The sequence below is a fragment of the Watersipora subatra genome, chromosome 6 (genome assembly GCF_963576615.1).
Source record: "Watersipora subatra chromosome 6, tzWatSuba1.1, whole genome shotgun sequence".
Lineage (NCBI taxonomy): Eukaryota > Metazoa > Bryozoa > Gymnolaemata > Cheilostomatida > Watersiporidae > Watersipora > Watersipora subatra.
In genome coordinates, this window is record NC_088713.1 from 61,779,176 (window position 1) to 61,805,913 (window position 26,738).

Genomic DNA, 26,738 nt, shown 5'->3' on the forward strand with positions numbered 1-26,738 from the left:
CTCAAGGCTGACGGACATTCAACAAATATTGCACCTTAGATATATACAAAGACTTTTACTAGATTATTCTTAAAATAATCTTTGTGAGCATCTCAATAGTTAGGGCATGGTTCCGAAGCTGTATATTTCGGTACAAACAGTTGCATGATATAATAACAAAAAATAATATGAAACACAATAAAAATATAGCTATAAAATGACTAAACTCTATATATATTGTCATCATCAAAACATGGCAGAAAAATACCACAACCTTTACACCAGAATAAATTATATATCAATGATACACAGAGACAAACAAGCAAAGCTATGATCATATTTGTGAATAATGCTACAGTCCACCAAATGCTTTACCACATTAGACTAAAGTTTTTCCAGCTCGTCCGTCCTTGGATTGTGGTGGCGAAGGCTGTTCTTTCATCCAACAATTCAGATTACAGTACAATCCTTTAAGCCCTGAAATGTGAAGAAGCATTTATATTAGCAGATGAGAACTGCTAAAAAGTACAGAATACAAACAAAGCAAATATGAGTATAAACTAAATATGGCAACAACCTGTTAACAAAGTAATTATGAACATCGAGGTTGATCTGCCACATCACAGTGTCACTTGCTAGATACATGAAATAGTACCAGCAATACTTTTCTTTTCACTATTTGTGGGCACTCTATAATAAGGTAATATTGTCCACTCATTCAAGTTTTTGGAATCGCGATTCCTCATAATAGGCACAGGTGGATACAAGAGTGCACAACCACCATATTTTCAAAATCATCCTAATCAGCTTTTTATTTAATGGCTTCATAACTGAGCTTCCTATAAGGCTGCAACTTCATATTGGCATATTATGAAAAATGCACAAGCATATCATATTTAGGGTTGCGCTAATAGTAAGTTTCTTCAGAAGCAACTAATGTCCTAGTCGCATTGTTCTTATGCTGAATTATCATTTTAATAATTTGAAATTTAAAAAGAGTTGTTGTGGAATAGCAATGCGGTAAATTAATTAGTAAATCTCATGTAGCAAAAAACACGAACTTGGACATATCCATTGAAAAATAATAACAAACTGTAAGCTAACAACTCCGCATTAGTCGAGTTACTTACTTGGAGGTTAACCTTTCTGATGAGACGCTATATGTGCAAACAGCTATATACGCAGGTAAATGAGAAGCACTGCTAATGCTATTGCAGATTGTTCCAAAGCTTTAAGAAACGCCGTGCAGATATTTAATGAAAAATTAAATGATAAGATTTTGTAAGTTTTAGTTGATCTAGAAGTATGCGAGCAGCCTGCCTTTTCAATTTCCTTTATAAGCTTGTTTGAATTAGCGCGTACACTCTTTTAAAAATACATAGTCAATCAGCTATTGTTGCCTCTTACATATTGTCAAATTCTTCAATCATACCTATCTTATATTACAATCAAATAGCTGAAAATCATGTCATAAAAAGAGAAAAAGAAATTACATCGCACTACTAGCTCTAAGTTGACATTTTGGTAAAAGGCAGCACGATTCTCAACCTAACATGCTTATCACAAGTTATACATAATCTAACACAATGCAAACTTTCAAGAGTTGCTTTCTTAATTATGTACACGTGCACACAACTCTTAGATTTCCATATTTTCTCTGCTTAAAATTCTGATGTGCTAGGTAGTTAGTGTTGAAATGTGCTTCCAATCTGCCAAAAAAATCTACGTTTTGTACTACAGCATTTTTAAATTTGAAACTAATTTTTCCAACTTTCAATAACAAAAATCACAGTTAAAGGGAGAGTAACTATAGATCTATCGTAAATTCAAGAGTACAAGTCGAGATCTGAAGTTTGGTTCGAAAATCCTGGTTTTGACATGTACATACCGTGACCTCTTCCATGGCCCAAATCTTTTATTCGCTAATAGTTCAATCGGGATCAGAGGCGGGCAATGCGTAGCTGAAGAAATGGCATTCAAAACACCATCAGTAAGGACGCCTTTTTTGGCGCCGTCGGGAATACTACAATTAACAAAAGCCTGAGAGTAGCATGTTATAGTGAAGATCACAGAGAACAAAAAACAAGCCCTTAACCAACGTACTGGTTCACCTCAATACAAGAACAAAACCGCTACCTCGGATAATAGGTATTCAACAGAGTAGCAATGCCGCAAGACAGATTTCTGTCAGAAATCGTGATTCATGTACAAGAAAAAGGTGTGAATGCCCAATAGTAGATGTGTCAAATGGATTACTGAAGTGTGGCCTTGTAGGCAGATACTACAAAAACCAACATCAAATTCAAAACATATCACGTAATTCCAGAAGAGAATCCTAGTGATGACATTTCGAATGGTGAATAATGGAGACCTGGTGTTCCAATCAGCTCACATTGAGTAGGATTACTGGTATTTCACTATTTTATAAATAAATTCCTATATGTGATATCATGTAATTTTGATTTGCAACGGTTTTTGAAGTTGAATTTTACTAGAAATCGTGCCATGAATTACATTACCGTCGTATTTTTGTGCAGACACCGCAGCAATACTATTTAAATTCATGAAAGAAATGAAGTCACTGTTGGGATTCAAACACAAATGCTCTATGGTAACATCTTCCAGCGCAGCGAGCTGGAAGCTTGTAGGTGTAGCATAAATACACACTGGTCAGTGCGCGAGGCGACATTGCAGTAGAAGGACTGGTCTAATGTACTGAATATTATATGGTAGGTTTATCGAATTTGATATGGTTGTCACGACGTTAAGGGCTTAGGACACAAATAAACAAACTTTCCATGTAGCTGAATTAAAGCATATTGATAACATATTAGTAAGCCTACAACATGTATAATAAAAACACAGACATGGAAAATTTGCAATAGTGATGGAAAAATGCAAGAAATATGTCTAGATCTCACCTGTCCCACATTTATTGATACCGATTCAATTGGTTATGGAGAATTTACTGTTGAGCCGAACCGGTGTATGGTTGGCAAATTGACCATAGTAGTGGTGATTGACTAGATAACGATTAGACGATTAGTTGCAAGGATAATGGCCAGATCTTGTGAGATTCATTCTAAAAAATCGCAAACAAACCACATTAGAGATCTTGCAAACAACAAATCGATAAACTATCTATATGGTAAGAATCTAATGGTTATGGACTTGGACTGAGATTGAACCGATAACCTTGTAGTTGCAAACCCTAAATCTGGCCACTAAAAACTGCTGGTTGGTCACTACTAATATTGCTCAACATTTTCCAACTGAATAACAAGTTTAGTAGCTCAGTGACTAACAAACATGTCTTTACTCATTTGATATATGCGTATAGATCTTCATCTTTATGGAGACAATTTTGGAGACAAAAATAATGGCAAAGAAAGAATTCTTCAAATTAAGTTTAGGAAATGGCGTTCAAACTTGTATCAGAGTTTGTCACATCAGAGTTGTCTTCTCTATTTTATGGCAGTCAAAAACTATTAATGATTCACCATTACTCCGTTTGTACACAGCACACAGTCACTCGCAATGAGATTTATTATCAACAATGCCTCTGAAGTAGGTAATGAAATCAAAAGATACATGCTACTACTCAGTAACATGCTTTACACATTTTTCTACGCATATATGGCTTCAAAGCCATTTCAATTCTATTAGCAAAAGCTCGCTCAACCAGCAAAAGTGTTTTTATCAGTTATTAAGACATTCGATAACATCGCTGTGATACGTGAAAAAAATCATATTAAAAGTTGTACTTCTCTTAAAGCACAGAGGTACAGTTAAAGAACGAAAGCAACATGTAACCCTTTTAGTGCCATAGGCCTACTCTTTTTAATGAATTCCTGTTTACAGAAGCTTGACATTTTAAAGACAAATTATATCCATTCTATGACTCGCAAATGCTTTTCAAGCTGTTTTCCAACGTCAAACGCATCCAAGAACGATAATCCACTGCAGTTTACCACCATGGAGTGCAATTATTTAGAAACACAGTCTTTAACACTCGGTTTTATTTACGGAGAAAAACTTGAATTTGTACCAATGCAAAAAACTTTACTCACCAGCAATAACGATCGCAAAAAGCGTCAATATATATATATATATATATTCGAATCTGTCCAATACGCCCGAGGGCATTATATGAACATAAAATTTGAGATAAAATGATTGATAAGAACGCTAAAACCTAATTTGTTGCAATACCAAGATCGTATTAAAAACTGAGGGAGTCATCAACGCCCTGACCCACAACATTCGGTGCCATTCTATTATAAAAAGAGTGCTTATATTGGTCTATCCTAAAATGTGGGTGGACTACTCCATGACGGGTTTGGTGGGATGGGTTAAAAGAGATATAGTTATTGAGGTCTAGATCGTATAGACCAAACACAATTCTTTTTAAAAATTTCAAATCCAAATCTTCTCTTCTATCTTTTAGTTCTTGGATGTTATTTACACGCATGCACTCTGTGACACTATCCATAGGCCCGAGTCTGAAAATCCATCGAACCCCCCGTCTTTGAATTGTTTCTAATTTGTCAGTTAAGCCTTTTGCGTGCGGTGACCATACCTGACAGGCATATTCGAGTAATGGTCGAACAATTGTGTTATAGGCGACAATTTTTGTTGATATGCTTGCATTAAAAAGGCAGCGTCGGATAAGTCCGAGTGCCTTATTACTTTTCTTAGTAATGTTTAAAATATGCTCGTGCCACTTGATGTCGCTTTGTATGAAAACCCCCAAATATTTCAGACCATTCGCCTGTGGTATAAAAATTCCGTTCATAAAAAGTTTAAAATCTGGTGTCGACCTGCCCACCTGCATGTGGATACACTTTTCTGGATTAAATGTCATGCCCCACTGTGTGGCCCAATGCTGTAATGCTGTAACGTTAGTCTGCAAAGCCAGCTGGCTGGTGTTTGTCAAATCCATGCACAGCAGAGTATCATCGGCATACAGTCGACAGTCAGCGTCTTTCACACAGAGTGGCAAGTCATCGATGTAAAGAATAAACAATAGGGGTCCCAGCACTGAGCCCTGAGGTACTCCTGATATCATTTATTACTATATTGTGAATTTTATTGCAAGTATTGCAGATGAGTTAAGCATCGTTAAATCATTAATTAAACTACAACAACCGGAAAAATAAATCATATGGCGGATATTTCCTCCTCCTAGTTTTGCCTTGTCCGATATTTTCAGGCATAATACGATGTAAATGCATACCTTCGAACTCTTTCGAAGGAGTACGATGCGGATTTTTAGCTTTCCGACGCATCGAACTTCATAAATTCCGAAAAGTTATAACTAAATTCTATGTATATGCCCACCAACAATCTCGGTTGATATTTTGGTTCATTATACAGTAATACAAAAACGCGTTTAATCTCTTTGTAAAGATTTAATAGACGTAAACTGACAAAACGTCGTAAAACCACGGTTATGGAAGACCAAGCGAGTCATACTTAACGCCGAATACCTGTTGGAGATTCCGACAAGTTGGTGATTTTTTCTGAAACTACCGATGTGATTACCGCTGCCTATACTCATGATGTTGTGTTAAAACTGCTAAAAGAGTTCTGAATAAATATCGCCGAGTGATTTATTCACTACTAATGGACGTGATTTGACGCTATTTGGTAAGAAACCTCAAATTGTTGATCAGTTATAAAACTGCCTTACACAAAGCCACTGCACACTCGCAGACCTGCGAAAATGGTGCCCGAAGGGTTGAAATCAACTTGATATCGAATAATGAATACCATATTTGCCTTGTGGTGACCGATTTAACTCATGCACTACTATAAGCCCCTCTGTGGGGCTTACAGACAATTTAAATCAGACGGAAGCCCCTCATTGGAGCTTTTTTATATTATGTGGTTTGGTTCTCTTTTTGTAGCTACAAGTGAATGGATTCAAATTTTCTTGGTTCAAATGCTTAGTATGGAGACTATTGTAGTGTGTGCTCATGTGAAACTGACAGTAAAGGATTCTTATAAGTATTATATATAGCATTTGTATTCATTTCATGTGAAACGTTAATTGCGGATGATTCCCAACATCTATAAGCACAAAAGCTCTGAAACGCGCTCGTAGAGAGCATACGAATTTCATCGCATCCGACGAAGACTTGCCTTGTTTGGCCTGACCCATTTTGTGAGCAGCTGTTTGAATGGCTTTTGTTGATACAAATTAATTATGTTCAACCTAAAATGAATTACGTAGTGAATAAGTTGAAGACTCTTTTATGAGAAAGAGATTTTGAGGTGATTCTTTTGTGAGCAGTACATCATGTTTATGTTACACAACTATTTATTGTACTGACTGAAAAGAAAAACGAAGTTGCAAGTTGTCAGTCAAGACTCAATAATCATTTTTTATTTACAGCATGAAACTTTGTTGAGTCCAAAAATAATCCATCAGACAACAAGCAAAGCAACCTTTTCACTTCTAAAATTCCTTGCAAAAAAACATAATTTTCAGTGATTTGTCTGCTAATATGTTACACAATTCTAAGAAAATTTATCTTTGCCAAAATTATTTAAGCATTGCCAAGTGGAAGTAACTTTATGCGGATCCATGGTCTATTCTAGCAAATACATGTAGACTAATTATTATGACATGACCATGTAGTAACTGTAATTTTTAAATTCTGTAATTTATCTAATTGTGATTTTTACAATTTGATATAAATGAGATAATCTCTCTTCGAGTTAAATTCAACAACAAGATTGCATAAAGGTTTGGAAATTTTTTTGAAGGTGCATCCCCCTTTTTCTTATTTTGTAAAGAGCAAATCTGACAATACAACAATCATTTCAACGGGTATGTGAACTGACTGTTTGATATAGCCGCGTAATTGCCTTTAAGCTGTATAAATCATCTATGTGAGAATTTTCTGCAAGTTGACAGTCTCGGTTACGATGGTTGTTTCTTGTGTCATTACTGACCAATGCCCCAGATGGGCGCAAACTATTTTGTAATTGCAAAAGGAAGATTTGTTTAGTAAATTGACAATGTCATATAAGCAAGCTAATAACAATAACTGAACACTTCATTGTTTTGTTAATTATTTGTAATATCTACTGTGACAAGCAACGACAAAAACTGAGCCAAAGGTTTCAAAAAAACAGTGAATATCACACTGTATTATTTAACACTGTTTACGAAAACCTACAATAGGTCTTCTCGTCATTTCATGAACAAAAAATAAGATTGTTATATATGACCTATTGTTAAAGGTTGACTTGCAACAAAATTCACATTACAGTTATTTGATATCAAAAGATGCACCATGTCTTATTCTGTTGTGTTGTAGGTGCAAATTATATGGGAATGTGATTAAAAGCTTTTAAAAGCTAAAAAAAACCAACAGTTAATCGCAGCCACATGAGACCGCCGTAGTCTGAATTCTCTTTCCAAAGCGGCTCAAATGGGACGTAGTTGTTACAGGATGGTTTCTGTTTACACTTTCATGCAACCTCATTCGTCGAAATATTTTCACAAATATATTTCACACATTCAATAAAACCAGGTCTATTGTTCTTACGCGTCTATTTTATCGTCATTGTAATGCAGTCACTTTTAGCTCTGATATATTATAACTTACCGTAAAAAGTCGTTAAACTTTCTATCCTTAGTTCGAAGGCGTACATATCATTGTCTGATAATCATGACGAGCCTGTTGGTCACATGTGATATTCGAAAATTGCTGCAAAATTATTTGCGAAGTATTGGGTCACATGATCAGATTACGACGTGACGATTAGATCAAGCCAAAACAAAATTGAAAGTAGCGCGCATCTATATTTGATATGGGGTCTTCGGTAAAACCCGAAGTGTTTGTCATAAACTAGTGCTACGATAAGTTTTATATGGAGCTTTTTATTGGCCTTTCAATTCACATGAGAACATCACGTAACAAGACAATAACCAAACTGTCAGAACTACGTCAGAGAAATAAACAGATTCCAATTTACGGCGGCTTTTTGTTTTTGAGCTTTCAAGAGCTTGTAATCACATTTCCACATATTTGGCACCTACAACACAACAATGTAAGACATGGTGAATCTTTTGATACCAAATAACTGTAATGTGAATTTTGTCGCAAGTCAACCTTTAAAACTAAAACTAAAGCTTTGGAGGCTAAGCTGCTTTTCATCAACAACAAAAACTTCAGCTTTTTAAAATTCACTCTCAGAGTCGTAGAGCTCACATGGGTGCTATACGGCTCTGTTCATGTCTACACATACTGTTGCAACAATAAAGCTATCTCTCCTTGGAGCAGACAATTCCACTTCTCCGGTAACTTTTAGCTACTAAACAGCTATGGCATTCGTTAAAAAGTATTAGTCAGCCCAGCTTATAGCTCTATGGTGACAGTTTTGTCTTATTAATAGAAACGCACATGCAATAGATTGAAGGGGAGTCTATGGGTGATCGATCCGCATGCTGCCACACTATCACAGTATTATCCAAGAATTGTATTTCAATGGGATTATCGCTCAACTGAGCAGTTACCGGTGTATCTTAGACTCGCAGCTTACAAATTTCTTACTCATCAATACTCTTTAAGGGTGGTCAGTGGTCACGTGGGAGCCGAAATGAACTAAACGACACAAAACAACGTCGCTGTCAGTTGTAAACTGTTCAGCCGAAGACATTTCTGGCTGAAACGAACCATTTCGATCCTGCTCAAAATTTTGTGGTCGAACCCTTGCGTTTATTGGCTGGTTAAAATTCTACCGAGCACTCGTCACATTTCTATTTACGTGGGTGTGAGCAAAGGTAAATAGAGATGGGACGATCTTTTTATTTGGTTAAATAAACAACATCAAACAATTTATGACCAGGCTCTCCCGGACTTGTGATTGTGTTGCATGAATGTAAGATGTTGTGCTTGAGTTTTGCATAAATGTTAAAAAATGGTTGTGGTTTTATTTCCTGTAGAATATAAGTAATGTGTCATACTCATCCTGATGAATAATCGTTGCCTGTTTTATTTATGTAAAACCACAGTACTATGATGAAGACTGTTTTTGTTTGTTATGTACTCAGCATAGAAAAACATTCATATATTAACAAAAAGTATAATTTTGTTGATGGAAGGTTTGGCAAAATTTTTCTATCGAGTGATTTATTCTGAGCAGCTGAACGATCTTCTGATAAGTCTGCTGTGTAATAATAATTAATAATTGTTCCTCAAAGTTTTTTGTTTACAATAGAAATATTTAGTTTAAATACATAAAAACTACCAATGAAAAAGTGTCCTGTCTCCATGCGTATGGTATCTAGGAGGCGAACTGACTTGGGATGCCATGTGACATGTGGCTTAGCCGACCCAAAGTAAACTAACCTCCAAACCTAAGTCAGTTCGGTCATCGCGTGACCACGGCTTTAGCGTGTCACCTTTGCAACATTACTAAAAGGCTGTGTTTCAAGTAAGCGAATCTATTACTGGTGCACCTTCCATTACATCACGTGGTCCATACATGCATACATAGCTGAGAGGTTCTATAGAGGTCCGAAGGGCTATACAATATTACATAGCCTTTTGCAGAGGTCTCTCCAAAGTCGTTCTGTTATCGAAGATGTCATTGGCAGCTTACCAAAATTAAAGTAAAACAACCATGATAGTTAGTGTAATTAATATAATTATTCAATAAGTTAAAGCAATGGTAAAATAAATTGTGGCAATATGTTACAATGCAATACTGTTAGCAGCGGATGACATTCAATCTATATATAAATGTGAGCGTTTGTCGGTCGGTCCAGTTGTATACGGATAGTTTTAGTAATAAAAAATTCGCTTCGCAGAGGATTTAAACTTGCGAAGATTGTAATCGCAAGTTTGCAAACACGCATAACTAGCCACAAGATTGTGATTTTCGGCCATCTTTTTTTCGGTATCCGTATTGCGATTGTAGGTTACTAACTAAATGTATATGTAAATTTTACTATTAACTAATATTACCATTTGTTTCATTTTTATAAAGTCATTTTAAAATCCATTACCTCTCTTTTAATGTGACGTTTCAATTTCAGATGTCCTGCTACATTCCTATTTTCGGTTTCTTATAAAGCAATCGCTAAATCTACAAAGTACCGTGGTGTGCTTCATTGCTATACATTTGTACTGGTATCGTCCATAAAAACTTTTTCAATAGTTTTTCAAAGTAGCTTCTGCTGCAGCAGTAACCTTTGTATACACACGTTTCTACATGTATATAGTCACTGTTATTAATAATTCAGCCTAGTCATGATTTTTATTTTATTTTTTCAATTAAATAGTGCAAGTGCTCTAGAATATCGAATATCAGAATAGGATGAGGTTAAGCACTTTACAAAGAATCACAGCCATCTTTGGTACTAAAAATGATCAGTGCTTGTCCAATTACTACATGAAATATGATGTTATACTTATTTCTTTGGCAATTAGGCTTATTTGTGCTGTTTGTCCGAGGTTGGAAAGAGCAGAAAAGCCTCTGACCTCTTGTATAGAACGCACTAGAGTTTGCGCAAGCAGAGTGCCTCAATAGTTTAATAACCTAACCAGGATAGACAATCATTTGTGTCGCTTTGGTTGTCCACTAGTTTATTGAATGATTCATAAGCAGTTTGTTTGTGTGTGTGTATGTGTGCTCTGGTCACTCACCTGTTCCCATACACGTCGCAAAGTACTGGCGACAGCACCGCATGCTATTAGCGGTGAAATGGGAACCTATGCGCCGGGTACAGCCAAGGACCGCCGATAGTTGCAGACGGCCTCGCAATAGTTTAGGGCTGTTCAAATGTCGCAAAAGGCCGCAGGCAAAACCTTCATGTAATGCTCGTACAGGTGAAGGTCACCATTATAGAAACGGCATGGCGAGCGAACATTTTATGTGATTCCTCGACTATGTTTAGCGATGTAGCTTATATGTGAACATATGCCACCAAGCCTAGTGCCGCAAGCGTTTTGCTGCGCAAGTTACCGCCAGAGTTTCGAGATCGATATGTGAACCAGGCTTTAGTATTAAGCTGCGTTCAGATCAGCCATTGTGCAGAGGCCAAGTTTGATCTGAGAGTGGGTGATTTTGTCCGTTTTTTATTTGCAGGGTCAGATAACTTTAGCTGATATATTTTAGTGAGTCACTCCTTGAATTTTGCTGACTGTTTCCTACAATGTTTTTAGTGAACTTTTTTAGCAAACTGCCTGATTATTTTGCACTGCTCATTGCTAATAATGGATAACCATAAGGAGGACGATCTTTTGCTAACATAATGTGGGCAGCAGTTATATGTTCCACAGCAGTTTTCCGGGTTGCTGTTACTCATGAGTGAAGCTATGACAATAGCATACACAGGTGTGAAGACAAATATGGTGTTCATATTAAAGCCTGATTTCCATATGACAGCACAAGGCCGCGACGTCCTGCGTGCGTAGGCCAGCTGTGATATGGAAACTTCAACACATAACGATAGCGCGACGTGCGTACGCTAATCGCAAGGATCCAACAGAATGGGTCCTTGCGATGGGTGCGCACGATTATGTATCCCACAATACACCGCTAGACCTTGTCAACCCATCCCATAATTCAAACGGAGGGCTGTTTTCCGAAGAAATCTGTCTCTCCTACGAAAAAGTAAGGAAATTATCCACTCTGTCCAATGCAAGCGTGGTGCCTACGCGCGAGATGGAAACACCGCATTGCGGCCTATAAAATGCATTGTGCACGATCACTGGGCTGCGCACGATCATTGTGCTGTCATATGGAAACCAGGCTTTAATGACACTATGACTCACGGTAAAAAAAATGTCATTGGCTACTCAAATAGAATATCGGCTTTGAAAAAAAATTTTCTCTTTGGACTATATCGGTATCAGGCTTGTTTGCGCTGTTCACACGATACGATTCTCGGTCAGTAGAAAAATTGGTCAGAGAATTGACCCAAAATCGGCTGCTGTGACCGCAGCTTTAGTCTGTTAGATTTAGCTTTCTGCTTTTAGGAGGAAACTTATGTTATGCAAAAGCTATTATAACGAATATTGTTGGTTGGTCACATCGTGTATCTGCTCTAGTAGGGCAGTGGTGTCAGGTTTAATGCTTATTAGTTTGTTGTAGGGGCTTAATAGAAACTGATGTTTTTTTTTCTTCTCTAGAGGGTATTCTCAGTAGAAGCATATATCTGACTTTAGTTCATTTTTGGCAATTGTTTCCAGTTCTAATTTATTGCAGCTTCAGTGGTAGTGTCTGCCTTTGAATTTTGAGCTAATATAATCGTGCATTATGGTGCCATTTTGTGAAGCGACCAGCATTTGTAATCTTCAGTTACACACCCCATGAATACTTGTCATTGTGAAACAAAGGAACTCATCATGTTATTCAACTTCTATATTAGTATTTATGCATCCTGTCTTAAGAGTATTATACACCTCTTACATAACCACTCATCCCCTTTTATTTAACCATTTCTGATGTGATTAGGAAACAGCTTTCTGGACTCTTGCTAGCTAGCCTGGGCATGGCTCTCGTGGTGGATATGGAGAGAGAGCCTGGGACACATAGCGAAAAAAAGGTAAGATAACTTCTGCAAAACGAGCGACATATGTTACATATGACGCTCAGACTGATACTAATGGAAGCGTGTCGTTAGATTCGTATCTCACGATGTATTAGATGTGGCGCGTTTAAAAGCTTATTGTCACGGTAACGTGACTTGATCTAGTAAAAAGCGCTATTTTTTTGATAGGCTGGGTGGTTACGAAATACCTCGTTTGATAATAAAACGATAGGAACCATAGGCTACTATTCTCTTGCGTTTTCACGTTAGCAGTTTCATTTCCTATACTGATAAAAATGGAGCCATTCAAAATTCATCTATCAAAGCTAGGCATAGTCACACTGAGACCAAAACAGTCTCAAGTTTTACAACATATTATCGCAGGTTTTGACCAATTTATAGTTCTTCCTATTGGCTTCGGAAAGAGTATTTGCTTTCAGATGGCACCGTTTTGCAGTGGTAGATCCGAGTTGTTCATAATAACTGTCGCGAATAATAATACTCGTGAGTAAAATAAAACTGAGATTACTTTTTACTAGATAAACTTTTCTTTACTAGCAGCGTGCAATTCATTTTTGTTGTTCTATTGCTATTCGTTTGCTATGTTTGTATTGTTATTGTGAATTTTTTTATTCAATTGATTCAATTTTTTATTATAATTAAATCAAAACATAATGAATTGAACATATGAAATAATATAACTGTCGTTATTGATTTATTATGCAACCAACATTTCATACTTACTAACCAGCGTTTGTTTGCTGCCAATTCAGATTAAAAATAATACATAATACTCGCGGAGATCATAAATAAGACCGTCACATGATACTCCTTCGGAAATAACGATTGTGATATTAGCGACTTCAGAAGTCGGCTTTTAGAGTTGTCTTCCCCGCGTGTTGCGATGTGTCCCAGGCTCTCTCTCCCAATCCCCACGAGAGCCATGCCCAGGCTACTTGCAAATTTATTATTCCAACCTCCTAACACCTGCTATTTTACTGCTTAGCATAAATGTTATCTGCTTCCTTGTACTTACTCGCTTACTGCCTAGGAAACTTTGCAGCGCCCAATCGTCTGTGATCTACGGATGTGACGATTGCCTGACTGATTAGGCAAACATATATAAGCCTGTGTAGATCAGAAACAATTCGAACTCCATATTTTACTCACGCTCTACGTATCACTCTGCTCTTGTATCACTCTTTATATTTTTAGACTTGCGCAATGAGCATCGGCCATTGACTTGATTAGCCTTCATATATTTCATGTTTTTGCAATTGAAAGTTTGAATTTTTAATAAATATATTCTGTTTTAAAGTTTTTTAACTAAAACAAACCAGTCTAATTCTTGACATTAAATCTACACCTAAAATACAGTCCTTTATAAATTCGCAAATCATAAACCAACTACTTGAACCACCAATCCAGCACTTATAGTTAATAATCCTTTAAACAGAGGGTCATTACAATTTCTATGTCATCAGTGAACTATTCAATTGACAAGTTCATTACTGAAGCAGCATGTTTGTGGTGGTTGTAGATAGTAGTTTGTGATTTTGCTGCCAGCAACTTTCTAACAGCAAATTGTTTCCAGCAAAACTGTTGAAAATCTGAGTGTATTGATTTTAACTATATACATTGTATAATAACCGTAAGTACATCACTAACTTCCATACTATACTCCACACAAGTTGCTTGTAAAACTGTGTATCTCATAACTGAATATTGTAAGATGGCAGATCTCTTCATGAGTGTTTCTATTGTATTCTCAAAAATCTGGTTAATCATTGATTGGCTTGGTTTGCTGAGCATCAGTATCTTTGTCAGACTTATTATTGTTGGCATAGGCCTGAAATCCTCAATTGCTTTATTTGTTTTCTCTATAAAACATGTTATAATGGAACTCTATACATAACAACCCAAAGGTAGACAAATGTGTTTTATTTTATAATTTTAAAAGTATAGCACTATGATTCTTCGTCTTAACTTATTAGTATGCTGGACTTGGTAGATGGCATCGAAATCTGCAAGCAAACACATTAACAATCAAATATATTACAGAATAGGAGAATGTGTTCTAAAAATGGTAACTACCCTTGTTGCTAAGCTCGCACCTATTTTTTGGATCAGCTTTAAAATGGCTTTTTTGCTAGAAAAACAGCAATACTGTTTCTAGTGCTTTTTGATTCAACTTAACTAGCCCATGTTTGTTACATTTACTGTGACTAGCATGCTCACTTATCACCACTTGCGACTCTACTACATGCCATTCAGTCACCTAAATGCTGAGTATTATTTAATGTCATACGGCAACCAGCTTTATGGATGCAAAGCTTTTATGTGAATTTAATAATATTTTTAAAATTAATTGCTATTAAATCTAAGTGGTAGGTACAATGGCTGGTTTGGAAACTTGGGATAAATTTTGGCACAGTATTCCGATGTCACTCATGAAAAGATCCTGAGACCTACCGAAATTTATTAAAAATAGCATTCTTTGCAATTGTGTTATGCAATTAAAACTTGATTTTAATGACACAGATGGCTCCTGCCCCTACTTCTCTCATCTAAACCAAGAAAGAGTCATGTAGAAGGTGACGATGACTTCCATGATGATTTGGAATCAAGCGAACAGCTGGAAATCGAACTGTCAAGGTCTGGCTCGAACATAGTGGAGTGCATCGGTAGGTAAATATGACCAATATATCCAGGTTTTCTACAAAACAAAATATCTGGCACACATTGCAGCCTTGCTGCATATGCTAAACTGCATGGCTGCTCATATTGTGGTGCATAATTTGGGTATATAAATGTATTTTGGTATTAGCTACTTTCACTTATTGTTAGTGTATAAAGCAGATATACAGAAAGCAGAGTGGCTTGAAATAATACTGCAGCAGATCAGCGATATGTAGTTAAATTTATTTTATGGTTGATACATATGCTTTTTATAATAATATTAGCATATGGTATTTATTTAGCAGGTTATGAGGTACAGAGCTTAAAACTCAACTGCAATGACTGCACCAGCTTTATAGCCTCCTGTCCAGGTTTAAGCATCAGGGGATGATGCGATACTAATCAGTGTAAAAGATAGAGGTGGTTTGTTTCCACCTCATCCTGTCATCACAAAGATATGTCTAGGCTCAGAACTGAGCATACGGCAGGGTGTCGACTTACAAGGAATCACTGCAGACATACACAAGCTGGTGGTCACTAAAACTCTTTCATCGGTTTTACAAAGCAATTTGCATCAGGGATTTCCATGCTCGTTCCACTGCACAGCGCAACGTTAGTTAAAATATCACCTCCAGATATTTCAGGATTATAATTCATCAGGAGGCTACAAAGGTAGCAGCTAACAAGGGAATCTCAGATCATGGCTCAGCCGACTGGTCGTCTTTAGTCATGTGTAGCCTTTCACAGTATGTCTAGAAAAGTGTACCATTTGTCGCTTGTTTTCTACGAGTTTGCTGATGCTGTTTGCATAACACCCAAGACCCAACATTTATATTCATGGCAGACTGCAATCAGCATACGATGTACCAGTGTGTATGCATTTGAAATCAGTTTGTACACCTAGCTATCTGCCATGTTAGCCCATAGCATATGGCAACATTGATAATTTTGCAATATCTTTTGGAATACATGTGCATCAATATACACTTTTACTCGCACTTTTTATATGAAATATTCAACTTTATGTTTATAAATTTGCAGGGTAGGAAATACATAGTGTATAAGCGTTGTATCTAAAATTTGAAACAAATATCTTGCGTGCTGTAGTAGTTATATCGAATTACATGTAGCAACAAAAATGTCTCTTGATTCTTTCAGTGTAAACAATGATGACTCACTTGCCTGACAAGCTGCAAGTGAACAAAGCATTGCCCTTCTGTCACAAAACATGCGGCTATTTATATAGGACATCACGGCTTTGCATTGCCCAGTCTCCTATAGCTAATAGGTCTTAAATAGGCTCGTAAATGTCACCTTCAAGAAAGGGTAGTGAGCTTCAGCCAGCGCATTGGCATTTAAAATACACCAAAGGTCAAGCTAAGAATTAAACATGAGTAGCAGTACGCAGACCAACACACACAGGCACACATACATATTGAGCTATCCCTGCTACTTCTACTTCACTCTGTATGGGGTATAAGTGGTAACATCACTTATGAGTTCAATATAGTGTCAGGGTCAGTCATGTAGTAGGACACTCCCCTGGTCATGAATATAATCTCCAACATATCTATGGCAAAACAGTCTTCAGCCATTTTGCAGCTGTTTAACTATGTGAATACAATTGTGAGAACTTTGCAAATTTTATGCAATTCAAGTTAGTTTATTTTTATCCTATAAAGTTCTGATCAGACATCAGCTGTAATCAGCAATTTGGATTTAAATGCTCTCTGTTGTGTCCTTATGAGGCTTACAGCGTACCCATACCCGTGGTTTTATAGGACTATTTTGACTATTAGGACTAAAAATGGCTTGAGACAGCTGGAACAAACATTTACTGAACCAAAATGAATCCAACAATATTAGAGCATGAGCGTTTAATTAATCTAGCAAAAGGGCTACCCAAATATTGCAGCAGTAATATTAGGTGCTCAAAATTAGCCAGTTCAACCTTCTTAGGAGGGTTTTTGACATACACTATTTTCCCATGATGGGCAGTGCTTCGGAGTTGCGCCCTTTCCGAATCATGGAAACGGCGTCTTCGCACTGAAATCACTGCGCACTGATCAGTGCGAAGTCTGTGCAAATTTGCAACAAGGAAACAGCAACTGCGCAGTGGCTGCACATATCTCCCATGCCATGAAAACGGATTCTTCGAGGGCCATGAAATAGTACAAAAGCTATCCTGCTAATCTTGTTTTTTTCTAATCTGATTTTCTTTCACCTATATTTAATTATGGTCTGCGCCCACAAGGATGAGGTGATTACTTTCCCAGACTTTGTTATCGATGCCAACACCTTTCGAGATACAGGAGGCACGTCCTAAATAACGTTTAAATAATATATTGCTTAAAAAATTCTTATTAAAAATATATTACTTTGTAAAAATTGTGTTAAGTTTTGTAAAACATTGTGATTGTGTATTGTAAATAAAAGTATAATGATGACAGAAGCATAAAAAGACCTTTTCTGATGTTCGGTATCCGTGATCGATTCAATTTGCTATTTTTGATTCAATCTGGCTAATTTGCTGAAAACCGCTGCGCAGCATGGTAACGTGTCAATCCCTTCGACTTCGGAGGGGGCTGCATCGCAGTACTGCGCACCATGGAAACATAGTTATAGTCCTTTTAACATTGCCCTAACAATAGACCGATCTTTAAACAGAGCAGCTCGTTTATTGTGAACGATATTTGCAATAAGGTTTCCTTTTATACATTTGGAAAATTTGCAGGTATTTTATAACCATAAAACAGCTAAAGATTTTTGCTTAGATTTTAAAATAACCTATCTAAAGTTTTTTTTAAATTCTGCAACTGAATAAAGCATTGTTGCAGAAAAACAGTGATATCTTATAGAGAAGTTGTTTTCATTGCATGAAGCAAGACTAAAGCTGAATAAGGATACTTCATTAATAATAATTTTGTTTGTGTTTTAAAGAGCATTGTTAAATATTAAAATGGTTTTCTATTCTGTGCTAAAGTTTTGCATGCAAACAATAAAATAGAAGGAACTTAAATGACAACATAGGTGAAACAAGTGCAGGCCTCGATTGAGCAAAATGTTGGTGTATTGTACCTAAGTTCACTTGAAATGTAGAAAAGAGTAAATTGAATGTAATAAAATCCTGCAAAAGTGCTCTCAACTTCAATGAGGAATTAGTACGAGTGACTGCGCGTTACAATCAGAGAATATGAATAATTAAGCATTTTGCTATGTACACACTGTACTCTGCAATCGAGCGTTTCAATAAACACTTGCTGATGTGGATTTAACACCAGGCTTGACCTCATAGGTCAAGTACTAGCCTAATTAATGACTCAATAAATAGCCAAGCAGTCTTGTCCCCGCTAAGGTTAGCAGCAATGATTCGGAAGGTTGGCACATTGAGACTGCTGAAATGGAAATAGAAACGACTGAATCGTGAAAATGTTTTTAATGTGATTGTCATCGATATTCTAATGCACATTAATAACACTAGTGCCGTTTCCATAATTGGCAAGAACAATGGATTCGATAATGTTTTGTAGATCGCAAAACTCGCTTAGTTTGCGGATTTATGCCGTTTCTATGACGCAGATAACTTGTGGATTGGCTCAGTTTGCAAATTATGAGCGTCATGGAAACGCAGCTATAGTCTGTTAATTCTCTAGCATGTTGAACTCTTCTCTAGTTGAGCTCTAAGAGATGAGCGAATTAATCACATCCTTCAAATAGCACTACAGTAGATGGTCTCACTGTCAAGGACTGTTACACAGGCTGAGGATGTCTGACTGCTAACATGAGCTCAGTCCGTTGACTATCTTTGCGTTGACTATCTATGCCATCTCACCGCGCGGCGCAATCTAACCATAATGTTTTGGAATGTTGCATATATGTTACAGCCATTCTGAAAATAGAAATACACACAAATTTTTATTAATCATTTTGATACTTATGTGGCTACAACATATAATGGCACTGTTTTGAAGCTGTCTTCCATTATATTTGCAGATGTGTCAAAGGTTGGCTTGCAATAAAATTCACATTACAGTTATTTGGTATTAAAAGATTCACCATGTCTTACTCTGTTATGTTGTAGGTGCAAAATATGTGAAAAGGGATTACAAGCTCTTAAAAGCTCAAAAACGAAAAGCCGCCATAGCTTAGAATCTCTTTATTTCGATGACGTAACCACGAAGTTTGGTTATTGTCTTGTCACGAATGTTCTCACGCGAATTGAAAGGCCAATACAAAGCTCAATATAAAACTTATCGTAGTATTAGTTTATGACAAACACTTTGGGTTTTACCAAAGACCGCATATCAAATATAGATGCTCAATACTTTACAGTTTTGCTTCGGCCTGGTCTAATTGGCAAGTCATAATCTGATAATGTGACCCAACACTTCGCAAATAAATTTTGCAGCGCTTTTCGATCATCAAAGGTGACCAACAGGCTCGTCATGATTATCAGACAATGATATGTACTCCTTCGGGGTAAGGTTAAAATATTTAATGAACTTTTGCGATAAGTTATAAGATATCAGTGCTAAAAGTGACAGCATTACAATGACGATAAAACTGACGCGTAAGAACAATAAACATAGTTTGATTGAATGCGTGAAGTATATTTGTGAAAACATTTTGACGAATAAGATTGCATGAAAGTGTAAACAGAATCCATCTCTCACAACTACATCACGTTTGAGCCGTTTTGGAAAGGGAATCCAAACTACGGCGGTCTCGTGGGGCTGCGATTTTATGTTCGTTTTTGAGCTTTTAAGAGCTTGTAATCACATTTCCACATCTTTTGCACCTACAACAGAGTAAGACATAGTGAATATTTTCATATCAAATAACGGTAATGTGAATTTTGTTGCAAGTCAACCTTTAACAACTAAACACCTGGCCAGACATTTAGTTGTGCTGCCAAAATAGATGACTATGGTATATTTAAACCCACCAGTCTCATGTGCATCGCATCTCCATCATTCGCTCATTGAGCAATGCTATGGCTGTCCCAAAGTAGGTATTATTCATGGAGTAAGCTCTATGACTGCATGAACAGTAATCAATCAAAAGTTTACTATTTTAGTCATGCTAACAGTTTGCCTCTTCGCTATGACATCACTCAATAGGCTTACAGTGGAAATGTCTTACGGTGTGTTTACACTGCAGCAACTACTATCAATTTTAGTTGCACATGAAATTGGCTGCAATCACATAGCTGCAACTTCCTACAACTCCACCGATGATTGCACAGTAAAATTTTAGATTTACCAGACTTATTTGTTTTTTGAAACATGTAAACAGTTAGAATTTATATCTTCGAAGCTTGATGCAGTTGCGCGAGTGCATTGGGCGGAGTCAATGACTATCTTTGACATCAAACATCTTTGTAAGCTTTTGCCCTTACAGATGTTGTTACCCGCAGCTAAAGCTTGGAACATCAGCAGAATATATAACAGAATCTTTGTGATAGCTTTTGTCATGTTATGGAGGATTTTGTTCACCCAACCTCAGACAAGCTGACTATTTTACAGCGCTTACTGCTTGCTGTTTGAATTTTTCACCTTTATTGCTCTTCTATATGAATAAACATGTTTCACCAATCATTGCAAATGCTAGTTGACTTTGATCATGTCTCATCGCTTTTCTTCTTTTCACAGTGTATGACTTAGTATGAGGCTTCCTAGTTCATCTACTAGCAAAGTTATGGTAGGGATACTTAACAATCACTTTCAATATGTCTACTTCATTTAAAAGCTACAGAGTGACAAATCTAAACATCTGAGGTATGCATGAGTTGACATTAACTGACTTGCCCTTAATTCGATTATGGAGCAAACTTTGAAGGCATGGTATCAAATGAAACCATATACATGTACCTCTGAAAGGTGTTATGAGGTCACTTAAGTTAAAGTTAAACTAAGCCAAAATAAATTTGGGCCTACAAAAACAACACTTGAGCTAAGGTTAAAATGGTCCGCTGCTTCTGTAAAAAGTATTCACAAAATTAGCCATTATTCTTCTTTGAGGTGGGTTTTCAGATAATATGTCACATATTTCAAACATTCATCTTGTTCATTGCTAATAAGACTAATATGCTCATTGCTAATATGATTAATTTATCTCTGCAAAACATTCCAGTTCATTAGAACATTGTCAAGACATGCACAACGCTTCATTTATTACTAGGTGAATGCCCTGCGTTGCAAGTGTAATAGAACTGCTTATAAACACTACATTACCTACTACATTACAATTACAGTACATTATCTGCAACTGTTTATAAGTTGTTTTATTACCCCTGCAATGCCAGGCATTCAGCTAGTGAGGCTATGAGCCCTGAAGCTAGATGGTAATTATTATCATTGCTATAACAGGACTACACTTAGACACAGATTAATATATATATATATATATATATATATAAATATATATATATATATACATATATATATATACATATATATATATATATACATATATATATATATATATATATATATATATATATATATATATATATATATATATACATATATATATATTGTAATGGCTTGGCCGGTAGCTGAGCCAGCCTTACTATCCTAACAAGCCGGTGCAGCCTGAACTCTGGGCCTTCCCCTCGTCGGCCTGCCTGACACACCTAGTGGTCTGATCAGGCCACGGCTGGTTGCCCCAATCTCAGGCTCACTTGGAACGCTAACACAGCCTGCTCTCTGAGACCCTATCTAGGCTAGTCTAGGTTCCGGGCTAGCTTACTGTAGGGCCTGATCTCTAATGCTATGGCATTTCTGATCAGGTCCTGTTGTAGCGTAGCCAACCCTTAGCCTTCCTTAGGTATCTCCCAAGCAGTCCTTACTTGAAGCTAGATCAGTTTTGGTAGAATGGTCCTGACTAAGCCACCCAGGCAGGCATAAACGTGATCAGTCGGTGTGAGTGAATTTAGCCTATTTATTATATATAATCATGAACACACGTTGCACAGCGTCGCCCACTTACATAATGATTACATAACACCTAATTACGTTGCGGCAAGCCTGTGAGGCAGGCCTAGATATGCAGTGTTACATAATAGGGTATAATAGAAAAGCACACATAAGGTTGTAATACAGAACATTGATATCTAAGGATAAGAGCATAGTTAATACATTTGTCTAGTCCTCCACAATATATATATATATAAAAAATTGTTTCCTCACCCCGGATACCCCGTATGGGTGGTAAATTCTGCTCTAATTCGGGTCTCCTACCAGAGACCTGGGAGTTTGAGCACTCGCCTCAAGATCTTAGCTGTTCCCAATAGCGCACTTTTCTGCAACTCACCTGAGTTGATTGCTGTTGGTATTTGGGCAAGCCACATTTTATGCGCCGGTGTTATTGCGCCCAGTGCCCCAATGACTACTGGGATTACAGTTGTTCTTACATTCCAGCATTTTTCAATTTCTTCTCCAGAAAGGGAGATATTTATATATCTATGTATGTATCTATTTATATATCTATTTATGTATGTATATATATATACATATATATATATACATACATATATACATATATATATATATATATATATATATATATATATATATATATATATATATATATATATATATATATATATATATATATATATATATATATATATATATATATATAAAGTTTATTAAAAACTACAGGTTAAAATCATTACTACTATTAGTTTCATGCAATCGTGTTGCAATCTTCAGGTAGAATGACTAAAATGTATAATGTACAAGCTATAAAATTACTTAATAAAGCTGAGGGCTTAATACTATTGTGTGATATATATATATTATAGTATACAGCAAATTATGTAGTCAAATTATGTTATTGAGCTAATTAGATGTTTTCTGGCATGCCGGCATGTGGATATTAGCTCACTTCTAGTGTTAAGGCTGGCTAACTTCGGTTCGAATATGATGAAGTACTTTTCCCATAGACATAACTGGCAAGATTTTGTTGATGTGTTGTAAGATCGCGCTCTTTTGATGATCTTCCAGGTTATATTATAGCGAATGTTCTTGTCTTTTAAGTCCCATATGTATTTACTCAATTCTGTTTGTAGCCTTTTAGTAGGATATTTAAAGGATGTATTGTGGTTGGTTAGTCTTGTTTTAAAAGTTGTTTCGGTTAGGCCTACATACGTTTGTTTCTCTTGCCCATCGTGTTCTTCAGACTCTACGGTTGCCTGATATACTAAGCATTTTGAAAGGCATTCTCCATTTAGAGGGCAATTTTCCCGATTTTTGCAATTGCATTTTCTGTCGGTGTTGGTTGGTTGTGATAGTGCTTGTTTATTGTGCCCGCTAATTATGTGGTTGATATTAGAAGCACAGCTATAACTTAGTTTTACGGAGTTTTTGTTGAAGATTTTGTGTAATTTGTGTTCTGGTGGAAATTCACTCTCCAGGATCTGAAAAAATTGTTTACCGATCATGGTGTTAACAGCTTTGTTGTTGTGTAATTTGTGTTCTGGTGGAAATTCACTCTCCATTTGTGGTTGCATCCTCATGCTCTAATTGACTCAATTATTGAGCACTTTACTTTACAGTGTAAACCACATATACTATATATATATATATATATTGTATATATGTATATATATTGTCTATATATATATATATATGTATATATATATATATATATAAGGTATATATATATATATATATATATATATATATATATATATATATATATATATATATAGACTGTTGTTTATTCATTAGGCTCAGCTTACTTTTGTAGTCTATCAAGAATCACATGTAAGCCCATGTCTATTATTTTAGTGACATCTGTGATTGACTGGTTTAGAACATCAACTAGCCAGATATGCAAAAAAAAACAGAAAATAAACGCTCCATTTGCAGATTATGGTTATGTACATAGTGTTGACACAAAATTTTGCATAAAACACGCAAATAAAATCACATGAAAAATGATAGCAAGTAGGCAAGCAAAAACCAAATGTGTCGACAAGCCTGAACAATGATGTTGTGTCTTCTAATATACAATCCTGATTCCTAAAGCTAAGAGCTGTCTGATGTGGACTACTGAGCCGTAGCGATACTAACTGGTAGTCTAAACATTTTACTTGAACATTATCTTTATGGTAAATGGATTATGATATACCTTAAATGCACAAACCCTATTACCCAAACAGACAATAGAAAAACCATTTGTGGTTGCATTGTACTATAGCCATTTTGCTTAGTATCAAATCTACATATGATGTATTTTAACAATTCTAAAGCCAAATTAATCTAGCTTATCCTTCAGTGTCCTATTTGGATCTCAACTGCAACATGATAAAAATGAATTTTTTTAAACTAATTTAATGTGAACTTGTTAAAGATTTTCATAAACATGACTTGACTTGGAGCTCTCTACATGCACATGTATTTTTCTATGTAATGCAAAAACACTGATTCAGTTCAAGCATGTACTCAGCTGCAATCTATTTCAATAACAGATTACCCAGTTTTTTCCAGTTAGAGTTTTCCCTCCTTGGAAGGTTGCATCTATGAGGTGTTAATCATGCCTCATAGCATTTCTCTAGAATTACTAGCAATTATCTGATACAACCTCCGGTAACTTCTCTTACTGCACCCTAAAACTTATGCTTAGTACCATGTGATTCTGCAAAAGAGTTGAAACCTGACAACAACAGAAGCTATGAAACATCCTGATAAAATACACCACAGTATAACAACTCCTTACCAGGTCTTTAGTATAACTACTAAATTGATGAAAACTGCCATATTTGGTAAAATCATCATTTATTATTATTCTAACATTATGACAGAACTAAATTATTTAGCGGAATGAAAGGTATATACTTTCGGTACTATGTTATGCAAATAAAATGTATGAATAAATCGAGTATTGAATAGTAATTTGAAAGTATTCAAACAATGTTGTTTTGGTATAATAAATCAAAACTCAAACCAAAAATGTTTAAAAATATTACACAGGCTCACAACAGCAGACTCAAGTCTTTTGAAATAATTTCAACAAAATACATTTTTAATTAATTGGTTGAAAACATTTAACTTACAAAACAAAATGTAAACATGAAAAATTTGTTTAAAATGTACTAATACACATATTAAACTTACTTGTATTTCGTCTATATAATTTGTAAAAGCTTTTAATGATAAAAAAACAAATATCTGGCAAGCCAATTGAATTATCGTTTTTGGAATTTCAGTACTTAATGCTACAATTTTTAAAACCTTGCCGTAGTATTATTAATTCCCCTAAAACATATCAGTTGATGTTACACACATAGAATCAAAGTACTTGTTAATAAAATGTCGTTTGTCAATTTATATAAAGACTGTTTTTTGCATCATCATTACTTCTAAGAATTACAATTGTAGCTGAATGCTTTATGCCTATTTACCAAATGTATATGTAGAACAGTCTAAACAGATGCAACTACTGTGAACTAGTAAGTGCTGCAGCTTTATAACCTCGTTACATTTATATTACTGCTACACTTTCCTCTTTAGAAACTCTTTGTTTGCATTCAAACTTCTTTGCGTTGGCCTGTTATCAAATTAGCTAATGTTTTACTTTTTCAGCGCTCTCTGAAGTTAGTACCAGTATCAGTTGGTATTATTTTTGAAATTTGCTCTTCTCAACTATATTTGCATTTATCTCAAATTTTTAACAGGTTACTAATGAGGTTTTAACTACATTACTAATGAGTTTATGGTCAAAACGCATACAGCGGTAGTCTGTCATTCTTGCTATAAACTTTGTAGTATTATTTTACATACCTAGTATTTAGGATCTTCAGTTAATAGCATCTATAAACTGTATGCAAAGTGAATACAGTGTCTTTCTTTTCGTGAATTTTAGCAAGTCAATAATCTTACTTTCCATTTTATTGACTACTGCAGTTTAACTATGTTAGTTTCAAAAAACTGCAAGCATCAACTATTATAGCAATTTAATAAAAACGAGTTAATGTGAAACTAAAAGTTGTCCTTTTGTTAAAGCGTAGTGGTACAACTCCCAAATTATTAAAACATCACTTGAAGTTACTGTATCTTGCTGCAAAATGAGAAGGTAACTTCTATGTAATTTTGTATGCAAAATACAAATATTGTGTGGCGTGCTCCGAGCAAATATGTCAACAGCATTGTTGCTTTTAGATGCAAGCTCATAATTTGTTTAAATAGGTTTCTTTCTAAATATTATTGCATATCTCCCAGCTGAAAATTTGGGATCTAGAAGCGACCACTAGCGGTGGAAACCGTCATGGTCAGGATACACTTGCCTGACCATAATGTTCCTGATTGCAACTCATAATTAATCACATTTGGCTAATGTCTAAAACTCTCTGTACCATTGTGCTCGATTTCTCAAAATAATGAATATCGATAGAGCTATTAATAATTCCCATACAAAATGAGAAAAGTAAAATGATTGCAGACAGCTGTTATGATGAAAAAGACAAATGATTGCTATCAATTGGTTTTAGTCAAAACAATATTTGCATAGGAGGATGGCA

At 35.8% G+C, this 26,738-nt stretch overlaps 2 long non-coding RNA genes across 2 annotated transcripts; one reads left to right on the top strand and one right to left on the bottom strand.

The window, feature by feature from the left end:
- Window positions 1-192: 192 nt before the first annotated feature.
- Window positions 193-4,019, bottom strand: LOC137398527 (uncharacterized). Its single transcript, XR_010978956.1, has 3 exons — window positions 2,901-4,019; window positions 1,868-2,002; window positions 193-456 (listed from the first exon to the last, which is right to left on the bottom strand). It is a non-coding gene; the product is annotated as an uncharacterized lncRNA (long non-coding RNA).
- Window positions 4,020-5,465: 1,446 nt separating this feature from the next.
- LOC137398703 (uncharacterized) lies at window positions 5,466-16,308 on the top strand. The gene is made up of 4 exons (XR_010978996.1): window positions 5,466-5,628; window positions 12,457-12,547; window positions 15,074-15,216; window positions 15,514-16,308. It is a non-coding gene; the product is annotated as an uncharacterized lncRNA (long non-coding RNA).
- The last annotated feature ends 10,430 nt before the right edge of the window (window positions 16,309-26,738 follow it).